Here is a 12,849-nt window from a genome sequence, read left to right as displayed (position 1 = left end):
GTCTAGTATAATACAGGCAGGTCTATTATAACACAGACCAGTTCTATTATAATACAGGCCAGGTGTATTATAATACAGGCAAGGTATATTATGATAGAGGCCAGGTCTACAGGCCAGGTCGAGTTTAATACATTTATGTCTATTATAACACAGACCAGGTCTATTATAATACAGGCCAGGTCTAGTATAATACAGGCAAGGTATATTATAATACAGGCCAGGTCTACAGGCCAGGTCTAGTATAATACATGCTTGTCTATTATAATACAGACCAGGTCTATTATTATACAGGCAGGGTATACAGACCAGGTCTATTATTATACAGGCAAGGTCTATTATAATAAAGACCAGGTATATTATAATACAGGTAAGGTCTATTATAATACAGTGCAGGTCTATTATATTACAGGCCAGGTCTACAGGTCAGGTCTAGTATAATACAGGTCAGGTCTATTATTATACAGGCCATGTCTACATGCCAGGTCTAGTATAATACAGATCAGGTCTATTGTAATACAGGCCAGGTCTATCATAGTACAGACCAGCTCTATTATAATACAGGCCAGATTGAGTATAATACAGGACAGGTCTATTATAATACAGTGCAAGTGTATTATAATACAGGCCAGGTCTACAGGCCAGGTCTAGTATAATACAGGCAGGTCTATTATAACACAGACCAGTTCTATTATAATACAGGCCAGGTGTATTATAATACAGGCAAGGTATATTATGATACAGGCCAGGTCTACAGGCCAGGTCTAGTTTAATACATGCATGTCTATTATAATACAGACCAGGTCTATTATAATACAGACCAGATATATTATAATACAGGCCAGGTCTACAGGCCAGGTCTAGTATAATACATGCATGTCTATTATAATGCAGACCAGGTCTATTATTATACAGGCAGGGTATACAGGCCAGGTCTATTATAATACAGGCAAGGTCTATTATAATAAAGACCAGGTATATTATAATACAGGTAAGGTCTATTATAATACAGTGCAGGTCTATTATATTACAGGCCAGGTCTACAGGTCAGGTCTAGTATAATACAGGTCAGGTCTATTATTATACAGGCCATGTCTACATGCCAGGTCTAGTATAATACAGGTCAGGTCTATTATAATACAGATCAGGTCTATTGTAATACAGGCCAGGTCTATCATAGTACAGACAAGCTCTATTATAATACAGACCAGATCGAGTATAATACAGGACAGGTCTATTACAATACAGGCCAAGTGTATTATAATACAGGCAAGGTATATTATGATACAGGCCAGGTGTACAGGCCAGGTCTAGTTTAATACATGCATGTCTATTATAATACAGACCAGGTCTATTATAATACAGACCAGATATATTATAATACAGGCCAGGTCGAGTATAATACAGGCCAGGTCGAGTATGATACAGGTCAGGTGTACAGGCCAGGTCTAGTATAATACAGGCAGGTATATTATGATATAGACCAGGCCTATTATAATACAGGCCATGTCTATTATAATACAGGCCAGGTATACAGGCCATGTCTAGTATAATACAGGCCAGGTCTATTATAATACCGGCTTGGTCTACAGGCCAGGTCTAGTATAATACAGGTCAGGTCTATTATAATACAGACCCGGTCTACTAAAATACAGGCCAGGTCTACAGGCAAGGCCTAGTATAATACAGACCAGGTCTATTATAAGTCAGACCAGGTCTATTATAATACAGGCCATGTCTATTATAATACAGACCAGGTCTACAGGCCATGTCTAGTATAATACAGGCCAGGTCTATTATAATACCGGCTAGGTCTACAGGCCAGGTCTAGTATAATACAGGTCAGGTCTATTATAATACAGACCCGGTCTACTAAAATACAGGCCAGGTCTACAGGCCAGGTCTAGTATAATACAGGGCAGGTCTATTATAATACAGACCAGGTATATTATAATACAGGCCGGGTTTACAGACCAGGTCTATTATAATACAGACCAGGTATTTTATTATACAGGCCAGGTCGAGTATAATACAGGTCAGGTCTATTATAATACAGGCCAGGTCTATTATAATACAGGCCAGGTTTACATACCAGGTCTATTATAATACAGACCAGGTCTACAGGCCATCTCTAGTATAATACAGGCCAGGTCTATTATAATGCAGGCTATGTCTACAGGCCAGGTCTAATATAATGCAGGCCAGGTCTATTATAATACAGAACAGGTAAATTATAATACGTGCCGGGTTTACAGACCACGGCTTTTATAATACAGGCAAGGTCTGATTTAATACAGACCAGATCTATTATAATACAGGCCAGGTATATTATAATACAGGCCAGGTCTACAGGCCAGGTCTAGTATAATACTGGTCAGGTCTATTATAATACAGACCAGGTCTTTTATAATACAGGCCAGGTCGAGTATAATACAGACTAGGTCTATTATAATACAGACCAGGTCTACAGGCCATGTCTAGTATAATACAGGCAGGTCTATTATAATACAGGCTAGGTATACAGGTCAGGTCTATTATAATACAGGCACAGTCTACAGGCCAAGTCTAGTATTCTACATTCAGGTCTATTATAACACAGACCAGGTATATTATAATACAGGACAGGTCTATTATAATACAGGCCAGGTCTATAGGCCAGGACTAGTATAATATAGTCCAGGTATATTATAATAAAGAACGTGTCTATTTGAATACAGGCCAGGTCTATTATAATACAGGCCAGGTCTACAGGCCAGGTCTAGTATAATACTGGTCAGGTCTATTATAATACAGACCAGGTCTTTTATAATACAGGCCAGGTCGAGTATAATACAGACCAGGTCTATTATAATACAGACCAGGTCTACAGGCCATGTCTAGTATAATACAGTCCAGGTATATTATAATAAAGAACGTGTCTATTTGAATACAGGCCAGGTCTATTATAATACAGGCCAGGTCTATAGGCCAGGACTAGTATAATACAGTCCAGGTATATTATAATAAAGAACGTGTCTATTTGAATACAGGCCAGGTCTCTTATAATACAGGCCAGGTCTATTATAATACAGGCCAGGTCTATTATAATACAAGCCAGGTCGAGTATAATACAGGCAAGGTCTATTATAATACAGGTCATGTCTACATGCCAGGTCTAGTATAAAACATGCAGGTCTATTATGATACAGAACATGTCTAGTATAATACAGGCCAGGTCTATTGTAATACAGGCCAGGTCTTTTATGATACAGGCCAGGTCTACAGGCCACGTCTAGTATAATACAGGTCAGGTCAATTATTTTACAGGCCATGTCTATTATTATACAGTCCATGTCTACATGCCAGATCTAGTGTAATACAGGCCAGGTCTATTATAAAACAGATCAGGTCTATTATAATACAGGCCAGGTCTATTATATTACAGGCCAGGTGTAGTATAATACAGGCCAGGTCTATTATAATACAGACCAGGTCCACAGGCCCGGTCTAGTATAATACAGGCCAGGTCTATTATAATACAGGCCAGGTGTACAGGCCAGGTCTAATATAAAACAGGTCAGGTCAATTATAATACAGACCAGGTCTAGTATAATACAGGATGGGTTTACAGGCCAGGTCTATTATAATACAGGCCAGGTAGAGTAAAATACAGGCCAGAACTAATTGTATACATGCCAAGTCTATTATAATAGAGGCAAGGCCTACAGGCAAGGTCTAGTATAACACAGGCAGGTCTATTATAACACAGACCAGGTATTTTATAATACAGGCCAGGTCTATTATAATACAGGCCAGATCTACAGGCCAGGTCTAGCATAATACAGGTCAGGTCTATTATAATACAGACCAGGTCTATCATTATACAGGACAGGTATACTATTATACAGGCCATTATCTACTGGCCAGGTCTAGTAGAATACATGCCAGGTCTATTATAATTCAGATTAGGTATATTATAATACAGGCCAGGTCTACAGGCCAGGTCTAGTATAATACTGGTCAGGTCTATTATAATACAGACCAGGTGTTTTATAATACAGGCCAGTTCGAGTATAATACAGGCCAGGTCTATTATAATAAAGGCCAGGTATATTATAATACAGGCCAGGTCTACAGGCCAGGTCTTTTAAAATACAGACCAGGTCTAATATTATACAGGTCAGGTTAAATTTAATACAGGCCAGGTCTATTATAATACATATCAGGTCTACAGGCCGGGTCTAGTATAATACAGGCCAGGTATATTATAATTCAGACCAGGTCTATTATAATACAGGCTAGGTCTATTTTAATACAGGCCAGGTCTATTATAATACAGATCAAGTCTACAAGCCAGGTCTAGTATAATACAGGCCATGTATATTACAATACAGGCCAGGTATATTAGTCCAGGTACATTTAATACAGGCCTGGTCTATTATAATACAGGCTATGTTTATTATAATACAGATCAGGTCTACAGGCCAGGTCTAGTATAATACAGGCCAAGTATATTATAATACAGGCCAGGTATATTACAATACAGGCCAGGTCTATTATAATACAGGCCAGGTCTACAGGTCAGGTCTAGTTCAATACAGGCCAGGTCTATTATAATACAGACCTGGTCTATTATAATACAGGCCATGTCTATTATAATACAGGCCAGGTATATTATAATACCGGCCAGGTCTACAGGCCAGGCCTAGTATAATACAGGCCAGGTCTAGTATAACACAGGCCATGTATATTATAATACAGGCCAGGTATATTAGGCCAGGTATATTATAATACAGGCCTGGTCTATTATAATACAGGCTATGTTTATTATAATACAGATCAGGTCTACAGGCCAGGTCTAGTATAATACAGGCCAAGTATATTATAATACAGGCATGGTAAATTATAATACAGGCCAGGGCTATTATAATACAGGCCAGGTCTACAGGTCAGGTCTAGTATAATACAGGCCAGGTCTATTATAATACAGACCAGGTCTATTATAATACAGGCCATGTCTATTATAATACAGACCAGATATTTTATAATACAGGCCAGTTCGAGTATAATACAGGCCAGGTCGAGTATAATACAGGCCAGGTCTACATGCCAGGTCTATTATAATACAGGCAGGTATATTATGATACAGAACAGGTCTATTATAATACATTCCATGTCTATTGTAATACAGGCCAGGTCTATTTTAATACAGGCCAGGTCTAGTATAATACAGTCCAGGTATATTATAATAAAGAAGGTGTCTATTTGCATACAGGCCAGGTCTATTATAATACAGATCAGGTCTATTATAATACAGGCCATGTCTATTATAATACAGGCCAGATCTACAGGCCAGGTCTAGCTTAATACAGGTCAGGTCTATTATAATACAGACCAGGTCTATCATTATACAGGACCGGTATATTATTATACAGGCCATTATCTACTGGCCAGGTCTAGTAGAATACCTGCCAGTTCTATTATAATTCATATCAGGTATATTATCATACAGGCCAGTTCTACAGGCCAGGTCTAGTATAATACTGGTCAGGTTTATTATAATACAGACCAGGTATTTTATAATACAGGCCAGTTCGAGTATAATACAGGTCAGGTCTATTATAATACAGGCCAGGTATATTATAATACAGGCCAGGTCTACAGGCCAGGTCTAGTTTGATAAATGCCAGGTATATTATAATACAGACCAGGTCTAATATTATACAGGTCAGGTTTAATTTAATACAGGCCAGGTCTTTTATTATACTGGAAAGGTATATTATAATACAGGCTAGGTCTATTTAATACAGGCCAGGTCTATTATAATACATATCAGGTCTACGAGCCAGGTATAATATAATACAGGCCAGGTATATTATAATACATGCCAAGTCCATTATATTACAGGCCAGGTCTTTTTTTAATACAGGCCAGGTCTATTATAATACAGGCCAGGTCTGCAGGCCAGGTCTATTATAATACAGGCCAGGTCTGCAGGTCAGGTCTATCATAATACAGGCAAGGTCTACAGGCCAAGTCTAGTATTATACAGGCAGGTATATTATAACACAGACCAGGTCTATTCTAATACAGGCCAGGTCTATTATAATAAAGGACAGGTCTATTATAATACAGGCCAGGTCTATAGGACAGGTCTAGTATAATACAGTCCAGGTATATTATAATAAAGAAAGTGTCTATTTGAATACAGGCCAGGTCTATTATAATACAGGGCAGGTATACAGGTCAGGTCTATTATTATACAGGCCAGGTCTATTATAATACAGACCAAGTCTATTATTTTACAGGCCATGTCTATTATTACACAGTCCATGTCTACAGGCCAGATCTATTATAATACAGATCAGGTCTATTATAATACAGGCCAGGTCTATTGTATTACAGGCCAGGTTTAGAGGCCCGGTCTAGTATAATACAGGCCAGGTCTATTATAAAACAGGCCAGGTCTACAGTCCAGGTCTAAAATAATACAGGTCAGGTCAATTATAATACAGTCCAGGTCTAGTATAATACAGGCAGGTCTATTATAACACAGACCAGGTCTATTATAACACTGACCAGGTCTATTATAATACAGGCCAGGTCTATTATCATACAGGCCAGGTCTATTATATTACGTTCCAGGTCTACAGGCTAGGTCTAGTATAATACAGGCCAGGTCTATTATAATACAGACCAGGTCTATTATAATACAGACCAGGTATATTATAATACTGGCCAGGTCTACAGGCCAGGTATAGTATAAGCCTGGTCAGGTCTATAATAATACAGACCAGGTCTTTTATAATACATGCCAGGTCTATTATAACACAGACCAGGCATATTATAATACAGGTCAGGTCTATTATAATACAGGCCAGATCTACAGGCCAGGTCTAGTATAATACAGGTCAGGTCTATTATTATATATGCCAGGTGTTTTATAATACAGGCCAGGTCTATTATAATATATGCCAGGTCTATTATAATACAGGCCAGGTCTAGTGGCCAGGTATAGTATAATACATGCCAGGTCTAGTATAATACAGGCCAGGTCTATTATAATACAGACCATTTATATTATAATATAGAACATGTCTATTTGAATAAAGGCCAGGTCTATTATAATGCAGGGCAGGTCTACAGGTGAGGTCTATTATTATACAGGTCAGGTCTATTATAATACAGGCCAGGTCTTATTTAATACAGTCCAGGTATATTATAATACAGGCCAGGTCTATTATAATACAGGCCAGATCTACAGGCCAGGTCTAGCATAATACAGGTCAGGTCTAATATAATACAGACCAGGTCTATCATTAAACAGGACAGGTATACTATTATACAGGCCATGTCTACTGGCCAGCTCTAGAAGAATACATGCCAGGTTGTCACGACTTCTGCCTCTCCTTGTTCGGGCGGTGTTCGGCGGTCGACGTCACCGGTCCTCTAGCCATCATTGATCCATTTTTCATTTTTCCATTGGTTTTGTCTTGTCTTCTCACACACCTGTTTCCAATCCCATCCATTACATGTTGTGTATTTAACCCTCTGTTTCTCCTCATGGCTTTGTCATAGATTGTTTCCTGCTCGTGTTGTTTTTTATGTGTATAGGTGCGTGATGGGTCTTCGTACCCATATTTGTTTATGTTCGTTTCTGACTTCCCACCTACACACATGACTCTGACAACCGTCTCTATTATGTTAAAATTGAACAGCTACATTCACGGTCTCTACTATATTATGACAGACCAGCTAGATCTACTGTGTCACTTATATTATGGGAGACCAGCTACATCTACTGTCTCTATTATATTATAACAGACCAGCTAGATCTACTGTCCCTATTATATTATGACAGACCAGCTAGATAAACTGTCTCTATTATATTATGACAGACCAGCTAGATCTACTGTACCTATTATATTATGACAGACCAGCTAGATCTACTGTCTCTATTATATTATGACAGACCGGCTAGATCTACTGTCTCTACTATATTATGACAGACCGGCTACATCAACTGTACCTATTATATTATGACAGACCAGCTAGATCTACTGTCTCTATTATGTTAAAATTGAACAGGTCACGGTCTCTACTATATTATACCAGAACAGCTACATCTACTGTGTCAATTATATTATGGGAGACCAGCTACATCTACTGTCTCTATTATATTATGACATACAAGCTAGATAAACTGTCTCTATTATATTATGACAGACCGGCTACATCTACTGTACCTATTATATTATGACAGACCAGCTAGATCTACTGTCTCTATTATATTATGACAGACCAGCTAGATCTACTGTCTCTATTATATTATGACAGACCAGCTAGATCTACTGTCCCTATTATATTATGACATACCAGCTAAATATACTGTCTTTCTTATATTACGATCGACCAGCTATGTATTCTGTCTCTAATATATTACGGCAGACCAGCTAGATCTACTGTCTGTATTATATTACTACAACCCAGCTACATCTTCTGTCTTTATTATATTACGACAGAGCAGCTAGATCTACTGTCTCTATTATATTATGACAGACCGGCTAGATCTACTGTCTCTATTATATTATGACAGACCAGCTAGATCTACTGTCTCAATTATATTATGACAGACCAGCTAGATCTACTGTCTCAATTATATTATGGGAGACCGGCTACATCTACTGTCTCAATTATATTATGGGAGACCGGCTACATCTACTGTCTCTTTTATATTATGGGAGACCAGCTAGATCTACTGTCTCTATTATATTATGACAGAAAAGCGACATCTACTGTCTCAATTATATTATGGGAGACCAGCTACATCTACTGTCTCTAATATCCTTTGACAGACCAGCTTGATCTACTGTCTCAATTATATTATGTGAGACCAGCTACATCTACTGTCTCTATTATATTATGTCATACCAGCTAGATCTACTGTCTCTATTATATTAAGGCAGACCAGCTAGATTGTCTGTGTGTATTATAATATGACAGGCCAACTAGATCTACAATCTCAATTATTTTATGACATACAAGCTAGATCTACTATCTCTGTTAAATGATGACAGACCAGCTACATCTTCTGCCTTTATTATATTACGACAGAGAAGCTAGATCTACTGTCTCTATTATATTATGGGAGACCAACTACATCTACTGTCTCTATTATATTATGACAGACCAGCTAGATCTACTGTCTCTATTAAATTATGACAGACCAGCTAGATCTACTGTCTCTATTAAATTATGACAGATCAGCTAGATCTACTGTCTATTATATTATGACAGACCAGCTAGATCTACTGTCTCTATTATATTATGACAGACCAGCTAGATCTACTGTCTCTATTATTTTATGACAGACCAGCAAGCTCTACTGTCTTTATTATATTATGACAGACCAGCTAGATCTACTGTCTCAATTATATTATGGCAGACCAGCAAGATCTACTGCCTTTATTATATTATGGCAGACCAGCAAGATCTACTGTCTCTATTATATTATGACAGAAAAGCGACATCTGTCTCAATTATATTATGACAGAAAAGCTACAGTGGGGAGAACAAGTATTTGATACACTGCCGATTTTGCAGGTTTTCCTACTTACAAAGCATGTAGAGGTCTGTAATTTTTATCATAGGTACACTTCAACTATGAGAGACGGAATCTAAAACAAAAATCCAGAAAATCACATTGTATGATTTTTAAGTAATTAATTTGCATTTTATTGCATGACATAAGTATTTGATACATCAGAAAAGCAGAACTTAATATTTGGTACAGAAACCTTTGTTTGCAATTACAGAGATCATACGTTTCCTGTAGTTCTTGACTAGGTTTGCACACACTGCAGCAGGGATTTTGGCCCACTCCTCCCTACAGATCTTCTCCAGATCCTTCAGGTTTCGGGGCTGTCGCTGGGCAATACGGACTTTCAGCTCCCTCCAAAGATTTTCTATTGGGTTCAGGTCTGGAGACTGGCTAGGCCACTCCAGGACCTTGAGATGCTTCTTACGGAGCCACTCCTTAGTTGCCATGGCTGTGTGCTTTGTGTCGTTGTCATGCTGGAAGACCCAGCCACGACCCATCTTCAATGCTCTTACTGAGGGAAGGAGGTTGTTGGCCAAGATCTCGCGATACATGGCCCCATCCATCCTCCCCTCAATACGGTGCAGTCGTCCTGTCCCCTTTGCAGAAAAGCATCCCCAAAGAATGATGTTTCCACCTCCATGCTTCACGGTTGGGATGGTGTTCTTGGGGTTGTACTCATACTTCTTCTTCCTCCAAACACGGCGAGTGGAGTTAGACCAAAAAGCTCTATTTTTGTCTCATCAGACCACATGACCTTCTCCCATTCCTCCTCTGGATCATCCAGATGGTCATTGGCAAACTTCAGACAGGCCTGGACATGCACTGGCTTAAGCAGGGGGACCTTGCATGCGCTGCAGGATTTTAATCCATGACGGCGTAGTGTGTTACTAATGGTTTTCTTTGAGACTGTGGTCCCAGCTCTCTTCAGGTCATTGACCAGGTCCTGCCGTGTAGTTCTGGGCTGATCCCTCACCTTCCTCATGATCATTGATGCCCCACGAGGTGAAATCTTGCATGGAGCCCCAGACCGAGGGTGATTGACCGTCATCTTGAACTTCTTCCATTTTCTAATAATTGCGCCAACAGTTGTTTCCTTCTCACCAAGCTGCTTGCCTATTGTCCTGTAGCCCATCCCAGCCTTGTGCAGGTCTACAATTTTATCCCTGATGTCCTTACACAGCTCTCTGGTCTTGGTCATTGTGGAGAGGTTGGAATCTGTTTGATTGTGTGTGGACAGGTGTCTTTTATACAGGTAACGAGTTCAAACAGGTGCAGTTAATACAGGTAATGAGTGGAGAACAGGAGGGCTTCTTAAAGAAAAACTAACAGGTCTGTGAGAGCCGGAATTCTTACTGGTTGGTAGGTGATCAAATACTTATGTCATGCAATAAAATGCAAATTAATTATTTAAAAATCATACAATGTGATTTTCTGGATTTTTGTTTTAGATTCCGTCTCTCACAGTTGAAGTGTACCTATGATAAAAATTACAGACCTCTACATGCTTTGTAAGTAGGAAAACCTGCAAAATCGGCAGTGTATCAAATACTTGTTCTCCCCACTGTATATCTACTGTCTCAATTATATTATGGGAGACAAGCTACATCTACTGTCTATTATATTATGGGAGACCAGCTAGATCTACTCTCTCTATTATATTATGACATACCAGCTAGATCTACTGTCTCTACTATATTATGGCAGACCAGCAAGATTTTCTGTCTGTATTATAGACCAACTAGATCTACAAGATCTACAAGACCAGCAAGACCAACTAGATCTACAATCTCAGTTATTTTATGACATACCAGCTAGTTCTACTGTCTCAATTATATTATGGCAGACCAGCAGGATCTACTGTCTCTTTTATATTACGACAGACCAGCTAGATATACTGTCTCTATGATATTATGACAGACCAGCTTGTCACGCCCTGACCTTAGTTTTCTATGTTTTATGTATTATTTTGGTCAGGTCAGGGTGTGACGAGGGTGGGTATGTTTGTTTACCCTGTCTAGGGTTTTTTGTATATCTAGGAGTGTTTGTTAGTCTAGGTTTTTTATAGGTCTATGGTGGCCTGAATTGGTTCCCAATCAGAGACAGCTGTTGATCATTGTCTCTGATTGGGGATCCTATTTAGGTTGAGATTTTCCATTTAGGTATGGTGGGTTATTGTCTATGTGAAGTTGCATGTCTGCACTCGTTGTAATTAGCTTCACGTTCGTTTTGTTATTTTGTTAGTTTGTTTATGTGTTCTTCGTTTATTAAAGAAGAATGTACTCCTATAATGCTGCGCCTTCGTCCCCCTCGTTACGACGAACGTGACACAGCTAGATCTAATGTCCCTATTACATTATGACAGACCAGCTAGATCTAATGTCTCTATTATATTATGACAGACCAGCTAGATCTAATGTCTCTATTATATTATGACACACCAGATAGATCTATTGTCTCTATTATATTATGGCAGACCAGCTAGATCTACTGTCTCTACTATATTATGACAGACCAGCTAGATCTAATGTCGCCATTATGTTATGACAGACCAGCTAGGTCTACTGTCTATATTATATTATGACATACCAGCTAGATAAACTGTCTTTATTATATTATGGCAGACCAGCTAGATCTACTGTCTCTTTTATATAATATGACAGACCAGCTACATCTACTTTCTCTATTATATAATTACAGACCAGCTAGATCTACTGTCTCAATTATATTATTGCAGACCAGCTAGATCTACTATCTCAAATATATTACGACAGACCAGCTAGATCTATTGTCTCTAATATATTTTGACAGGCAAGCTCCATCTACAGTCTTTAATATATTATGACAGACCAACTCGATCTACTGTCTCAATTATATTATGACATACCAGCTCAATCTACTGTCTCAATTATATTATGACAGACCAGCTAGATCTACTATCTCTATTATGTTATGACAGACAAGCTACATCTACTGTCTCTATTATATTATGACAGACCAGCTAGATCTACTGTCTCTATTAATTTATGCCAGACCAGCTAGATCTACTGTCTCTTTCATATTATGGCAGACCAGCTAGATCTACTGTCTCAATTATATTATGACAGACCAGCTAGATCTACCTTCTCTACTATATTATGACAGAGCAGCTAGATCTACTTTCCCTATTATAATTTGACAGACCAGCTAGATTAACTGTCTCTACTAGATTATGACAGACCAGCTACATCTACTGTCTCTATTAACCCTAACCCTTACTGATGGTGGTAATCCTT

The sequence above is a fragment of the Salvelinus alpinus genome, chromosome 19 (genome assembly GCF_045679555.1).
Source record: "Salvelinus alpinus chromosome 19, SLU_Salpinus.1, whole genome shotgun sequence".
In the NCBI taxonomy this organism is placed as follows: domain Eukaryota; kingdom Metazoa; phylum Chordata; class Actinopteri; order Salmoniformes; family Salmonidae; genus Salvelinus; species Salvelinus alpinus.
Note: the sequence above shows the minus strand (reverse complement) of the source record.